Raw genomic sequence first — 8,088 nt, forward strand, 5'->3', positions numbered from 1 at the left:
CTGTGTTCGCCACCCATGCTGTGGGTGTCCCATGAATGGATGGCTCCATAAGAAGTTTCACCTCTCTTATAAAAAAAGAAAATCCTGACAATGTCAGAATGCACTGCTTTCCTCATAGAGAGGTGCTGGAGTAAAAAACTCACGGAGATGGAATGACAAAAGTTCCAAGTGGTTTTACAAAAATGGTAAACTGCATTTTAACAAAGCCCAGTTCACTTGAGTATGTTCTAAAAACTGTGAAAACCTGGACAAAGGCACATAGTCTCCTGGTACTTACAGAAATCTAGTGGCTTAGCAGAGGAAGAGTTCTCAACCCGGGGGTTTGAGCTGAAAGGTGACTTGCAGGAGTGTTTGAGAAAATAGGAAGCCTGAGTGTTTTGAAGATAAAGAATGTCAGCAGAAACTAGCCTATTTAGCAAACACTTCATCACATGAACTAGTTGGACAAGTATGTACGAGGCCCTGGAGAAAATGTTTTGACTCCAACTAACACAATTCTTGGGTTTAAAAAGAAACTGAATCTTTGGAAAAATCACATTGAAAAAGAAAATCTTGAAATGTTTCCAGTGCTGTTTGGCCCTAAGAGTGAGGAAAGATATTGGTAAGTCTCAAGTCTTATTGAAAACTACTTGGAAGAACTGCAGAACAAAATGGAACAGGGTTTTCCTCCCTTTCAACACCACCCAACGACTGGGTGTGGGACCCTTTCTCTGGATCTGTTGCTCAGTTTGAGAATTTGACTTTGAAAAAAGAGAAAAACCTTTGTTAACTGCAGTCTGAGAGTACACTCTAGATGAGATTCCTGACCTCTTCCTAGACAAGTTCTGGATTTCTGCAAAAGAAGAGTATCCTGCCACTCATAGGCAAGCAAGGAAAATTTTGCTGTAGTGTTCAACTTCTTACATGAGCAAGTTTTTTCTAGTTTAACAAGCATCAAAAACAAGGACAGAAATGGTCTCATTTCAGCTGAAAATGAAATCTGTGGGTGCCTATTTCAAATTTATTCTGAGATCGAATATTTGTGCAGCCAAAAATAAGCACAGGTTTCTCCCTTTTTTTTTAATATTTTCCTTTCTTTTTTTTTTTTTAACTTAATTAATTTATTTTATCCCCCAAAGCCCCAGTAGATAGTTGTATGTCATAGCTGCACATCCTTATAGTTGCTGTATGTGGGACGCAGCCTCAGCATGGCCGGAGAAGCAGTGCATCGGTGCACACCCGGGATCCGAACCCGGGCCGCCAGCAGTGGAGCGCGCGCACCTAACCGCTAAGCCACGGGGCCGGCCCACAGGTTTCTCTTAAAGAGGCAAATTTTACTCTCTATTTTTAGTTTTAAAAGTCACATTTTTTTTGGTGAGGAAGATTGGCCCTGAGCTAACATCTGTTGCCATTCTTCCTCTATTTTGTATGTGGGATGCTGCCACAGCATGGCTTGATGAGCAGTGTGTAGGTCCTTGCCCGGGATCCAAACCTGTGAACCCTGGGCCGCCCAAAGCAGAGTGTGCAAACTTAACCACTACACCACCAGGCCAGCCCCTAAAAGTAATATTTTTTATGCACAAATAGGCCTGTAAAAGAGATCAAGAGAGGGCCAGCCTGGTGGCATAGTGGTTAGGTTCACACACCCTGCTTCAGTGGCCCAGAGTTTGCCAGTTTGGATCCTGGGCGCGGACCTACTCACTGCTCACCAAGCCATGCTGAGGCGGCATCTCATATAGAGCAACTAGAAAGATGTATAACTATGACATACAACTATCTACTGGGGCTTTGGGGAGAAAAAAAGGAGGAAGATTGGCAACAGATGTTAGCTCAGGGCCAATCTTCCTCAAAAAAAAAAAAATCAAGAAACCAACAGGTGTCAACAAGAATCTTGTAACTGCTGGGCTTATATGTGTCTGATCATTTCACTCAATAAGAAAATGTTTTTTCAAAGTCTTATATAAAATTATGTTTTAGAATCTATTTTTATTAATATTGCTTTGACTTATGGTTTGAATAGCTTTACTACTCAACATTGTCAGTACATTTTCATGCTGTAAATAACATTAATTAAAATCGATTTATAACTTTAAAGTCAATCTGCTGAGACTACACTTAATTAAATTCCAATTTTGACTTAAACTAGTTATTTATTTTATTATTTTTGTCTTATGAGTTTTAAAAATTTATGGAAAAGAATGATTTATCTAAGAAAGGAAAGCTAAATTTAACTACTTAGAAAGAAAATTTGGCTCAAAAGTCATTTGTAGCTTTAAATAGGGGGAAAGCTACTCTTGCACATATCCATGTTATATACCACACACCATACCTTACTACTCTCTTACACAGTAGAAATCTATGATAAGACTTATAGGTCAACTTGGATAAGGTTAAAAATATATGAAATTTAAAAGAAGGAAAAACTAATTTATTCGCCCTACACTACTGATATCCTTTAGCATCCTTAATATCCTGTGTGGGGAAAGGGAACCCCACAGATAACTAGAACCTAGATTCCCAGCGGGCAGCGCCGCCAGGAGAAGGTTAGGTTTAGGTGAAATGTCCAGTGAAGGGGACCCTGAGCCACCAGGGGGCAGCATAAGGGCACTGACTTAGGGAGTAAACAAAGAAGGAAAAGACAGATAAACATCTTATTCAACAAATACATATTGGGCATCTTATGCGCACTTGAGATTTCATTTACTGGAGAATGGAATGGTGCGAACAGGCATCAAAGCAAAGTTGCCTCCTTCCCATTTTGCCTGTAGTTTAGCTCAATAACATTCTCTCTCCCAAATACCCATGTCAGCCTTTAACAAACATTCTATTTTTCTTATTTCTCACTTCTAGCCCCCTTCCTGTTATTAGCCGCACGGTTGGATGGATGGTAGTTCAGGAAAATATTGATGACATATTTTTTCAGGTAAGGCTCTGATCATTTCTAAGTGGGACAAAGAAACTTTCACTATTGCCCACTCCTTTCTTAAAATTATAGACGTCGTGTCAGACTTTTCTCCTAACAATGTTATCGTGGGAATTTATTTTTTCCTCTGGGCCTGCAAAGCGTAAATTATTTATCATCTGGTCCTTTACAGAAAAGTGTGCCGACCTGTGACTAATCTGTCATCATCTCTTCCTTGCATAAACTCAAATGCTTCCAGGCCAAGCATGATCTGGCCTGTGTCTGCGTCTAAATCACCCTGGCCTCTCTTCCTCATGCACACTAAGTCCTTCCCCTCTTCAGGACTTGCTGCATCCTTTACCTGGTCTGCCTCTAAAGGTTCATTCTCATCCTTTAGGGCTTATCTCGAACATCACTATCTAGAGTGAGTGTCCTTCATCCCTACTTATTCTCTATCACAAATTCACCCTCTTTATTTCCTTCATAATTATCTCATTTATCTTTTACTTAGTCATTGTTTCTTCCACCAGAATGGAAGCTTCATGAGGCCAGGCAACTTACTGTCTTGTTCATCAGTGACTGGCACCTAGTAGGTACTCAATAATTTTTTCCTTTTTGGTAAAATACATATAATATAAAATACATAAAACATAAAATCTACCTTTTTTTTTTTTGGTGAGGAAGATTAGCCCTGAGCTAACATCTGTTACCAATCCTCTTTTTGCTGAGGAAGATTGGCCCTGGGCCAACATCTGTGCCCATCTTCCTCTACTTTACATGGGATGCTGCCACAGTATGGCTTGATAAGCGGTGAGTAGGTCCGTGCCTGGGAGCTGAACCTGCCAACCTCGGGCCACCAAAGTGGAACATAAGAACTTAACCACTATGCCACCCGCCCGGCCCCAAAATCAACCATTTTTAAGCGTACAGTTCAGTGGCATTAAGGACATTCACATTGTTGTGCAACCATCACTGCTGTCCATCTCCAGAACTTTGTCATCCCCATCCTTTCCTCCCCCAGCTGCTGGCAACATTCCACTTTTCTATTCTACTTTCTGTCTCTACGAATTTGATTACTTTGGGTACCTTGTATAAGTGGAATCATACAATACGTGTCCTTTTGTAACTGGCTTATTTGACTCAGCATAATGTCTTCAAGGTTTCTCCACGTTGTAGCATGTCTCAGACTTTCCTTCCTCTTCAAGACCAAATAATATTCCTTAGTATGTACACACCACATTTTGTTTATCCACTCGTCCATTGATGAACACTGTAGGAATTTCTTAGTTTAAAAAAATTAATCTTATCAATAGTAAACATTCCCGGGTTCTCTTAAATTAGGCCTAACTGAGCTTTACTATTATAATCAATGTACAGTTAGTATACAGTTAATTTTATGTGTACAATGCCCACAGGCAAAACCAAGAGAGTAATCAGCAGTCAACTCCAGGCACTGTACAGGACAGCCATTACAAAGCACTAGGGTGGGCAGCTGTTCTTTTTCTTCCAATTTATTATGGAGTATATTAAACATATATCAAAGCAGACAAAATAATGTGATGAACTCCCATATAACCATCACCCAGCTTAACAACTACCAACTCATTGCCAATCATATTTCATCTATACCTTCATCTACTTCTCCACTTCCTATATTATTGGGGATTAAATAATTTTGTCTATAAGTATTTTAAATGTCTCCCTAAAAGAGAAGTAAACAGTTTTGATTTCTCGACATTTTATCAGGAAGATTATTTTTAGCTGAATTTGTTTATGGTGGTATCAGATACATGTCTGTAACTTTGTCATATAATTAGATGGAAGGCACTTCAGTAATAGAACAAATTTTAAATTGGATCTTTTAAAGGGAATTATATTGGGGCTGACCCTGTGGCCTAGTGGTTAAGTTCGCACGTTACGCTTTGGCGGCCCGGGGTTTACAGGTTCGGATCCTGGGTGCGGACCTACGTACTGCTTATCAAGCCATACTGTGGCAGGTGTCCCATACAAAGTAGAGGAAGTTAGCCCAGGGCCAGTCTTCCTCAGCTAAAAAAAAAAAAAAAAAGAGGAGGATTGGCAACAGATGTTAGCTCAGGGCTAATCTTCCTCACCAAAAAAAAAAAAAAATTCTTAAAAAATAAAAAGAATTATAAAGGTCTGATGATTTCAAGAATGTAAACCCTGATGGAAAATATTTGCCAACATTTAACTACAAACAAAACTAAAAATTGTTGAGCTACAAGGTGACTATATTTCTTTGAGGGACTGGCACCCGCACAGGGAATGGGAGACCAAGTCCATGGTCCTCCACTTCAGTGAGTGAAAGAGTTGCAAGGAGCTTGTTTAAAAAGCAGATTCCAGGGCCCCACTTCTGTAGATTTCTGATTTAGTAGGTCTGAGCTGGGGCCCAGAATCATGCATTTCTAATACGTACTGAGGGTGATTCTGATGGCAGGGGTCCGAGACCTCATTATAGGAAACTCTGGCTAGAAACTTTATTTCTAACTTTGGCATTCATTTGCTCCATGGCTTTTCCATTTAACATTCGTGCCTTTTAGTATTCCCTTCAGTGATATTTTTCATGTCCTGACCAAATAAATATACCATAATCCAGCACTGCCTTCCTTTTAATTCTCTACTTTGTTTTTTTTTTTTTTTTTTTTGTGAGGAAGATCAGCCCTGAGCTAACATCCATGGTAATCCTCCTCTTTTTGCTAAGACCGGCTCTGAGCTAACATCTATTGCCAATCCTCCTCCTTTTTTTTTTTCCCCAAAGCCCCAGTAGATAGTTGTATGTCATAGTTGCACATCCTTCTAGTTGCTGTATGTGGGACGCGGCCTCAGCATGGCCAGAGAAGCGGTGCCTTGGTGCGCGCCCGGGATCTGAACCTGGGCCACCAGTAGCAGAGCGCGCGCACTTAACCACTAAGCCATGGGGCCGGCCCTAATTCTCTACTTTGAACGATACACATTTTCCCCATAAGTTTATAGGATCATATATTGTTCTATTGTCTCACTTGTGAGCATGATTGGTTTTCATGGTTTTGGGGAATTTTTATTACTTTATTGGTTTCCAAGAGCAATAATCTCAGTTAATCAGGATGACATTGGCCTGAGCAATTTATAATACAGGTGCATTCAATACTACTGAGGATAAGAAAAAAGGTATGAACATATTATCTGTTTTGGTAATATTCATAAGTTCTTTTGTATCAGACTATGTTTGTTGTTATAGCAGAATACAAATGCAATTTGTCTCAATTTTCTTAATTTAAGAACATCACTGAAGTCAGCAATGCTTTTTATTAATTAACAGCAATCTTCTTAGAAAATCATTTCATGCTACCTAATTAAAATTTCCATTCCACAGTGATGGAGCCAAGGCTAAAGAAAAAACTAAAAGAGTAAGTGGACTGAATATGAGGAAAATGTAACAAAGGAAAACAAAGAATAAAGGAAAGCTGGATTTTAGTTATTTATCTAATCACATTAACTGGCAGTGGTGTATTAACATCAAATAAAATTTGTATGGCTTTTCTCCTGTGAATCTGTCTTTTGTCAGTGTAATTCGCAGGCCCCATACATAGAACCTAAGAGGGTAGAGGAAAGTTTTTCCTCCCTACATAATTATTTGAAAACTTAATCTACTAGGCATTTGCTCACACAGTTTTCTTTTAAGTAGGAAGGAATAGTGGTATAGTAGAAATAACTGCCTCTAAAATTTCTGCATCTATAAAACCAATGTGATAAGACCGACTTAATGTAATTGTTATGAGGGTTAAATAAGATGAAATATGTAAAATACTTAGCACAAAAGTAGAGCCTTGGTAATATTTAGTTCCTCAATTTTGATGTGTATCTCTGTTGTTAAAGACTGCTGGAAAGAGATAAGAGTTTAGGAAGAAGGACGGATAAAATGTGAGTCTTGAGTTTTTCCCTCTTTCTCTAGATGAGGCTGCCATAGAAATGCATAGGGGTCCTACTGTGGTAGCTGGCAGTCTTGTACAAAGGACTTTGTAAGTGAAAGAGGAATTTGAGAAAAATCCAAGATCCCAAAGAGTATAAAATAAAAGCACAGAAGTGAGGCAATTATGATTGTGGATATTTCTGAATGATTCAGAAGGAAGAAGCAAGAGAGGAAAGGATTGATATCTGCCTGATTATCAATATGGAGCAACAGATTTTACTCAATCATTTTGCCTTAAGGGGCCTCTATTAAGGAAATAATCCGAAATACAGAAAAACAATTAAGCACATAGATGGTCATCTCAAATTTATAAAATGGAAAAACTAAAAACAACTTGAATGACCAAAAATTGTAAAGAAATTAACTTACAGTATTTTTATATGATGAAATATTACTTAGCCATTATAAACAATACAAATGAGTATATACATTATCAGCTCAATTATGTAAAAAAAAGTACACAGATGCAAAAAGACTGGAAGGAAATATAAAACAGTATTAAAAGTACTTAACTTTGGGTGGTGGATTGTGAATGTGGAATTTTAATTTTCTTCTTTTTAGTGCTGCCTATTTTGAACATTTCTACCTTTAATGAATGTCATTTTTATAATGCTCCCTTAAAAAACCTCACCACCACCATCACCACTACCACAAAAATTATTCAAAAACCAAATGCATGGAAACTATCTGTAGTGCAGGCATTCTTAGTTACGGATTAAAAGGAGAGCCAATCACTTGAGGTTTCAGATAGATTTGTAGGGGGCAAGATGGAAATTTCTGTATGTAAATTAAAGAGACTGAGATATGCGTTTCCTCCAGTATAGAAAGGTCTCCCTGACTCTGTGTGGAGAGGGCCTGCAAGAGAGTCAACACCCCTTCAATAATAGATTTATATCTGCTCGAGCCAAAAAAGTCAAGTGAAGCCTCAGATTTCTGTGTCTTAAAGCATGGAAGAGAGACCCTTGGCTTAGATATTGAGGGCTTAGTTACAAATACTCCATTATACCATAAAAAGACCTCGATATGACTATTACAGAACATTTGATTTGAACAGGACTATGTCCATGTTTGACCATAAGAGATTTAAATCTGATAACTATCAGATGACTTCTCGTTTCCTGGGCCTGGCAGTAGTTTAAAACTGCTTCTTTCCACAAAAAAAAGTAGGTGCTTTTGTCCTTCAGAGACCACTACTAGGAATATATGACTGTATTTCCCATGACTTGATGTATTTTCCTCC

The sequence above is a fragment of the Ceratotherium simum genome, chromosome 28 (genome assembly GCF_057802395.1).
Source record: "Ceratotherium simum simum isolate JZ-2026a chromosome 28, ASM5780239v1, whole genome shotgun sequence".
Lineage (NCBI taxonomy): Eukaryota > Metazoa > Chordata > Mammalia > Perissodactyla > Rhinocerotidae > Ceratotherium > Ceratotherium simum.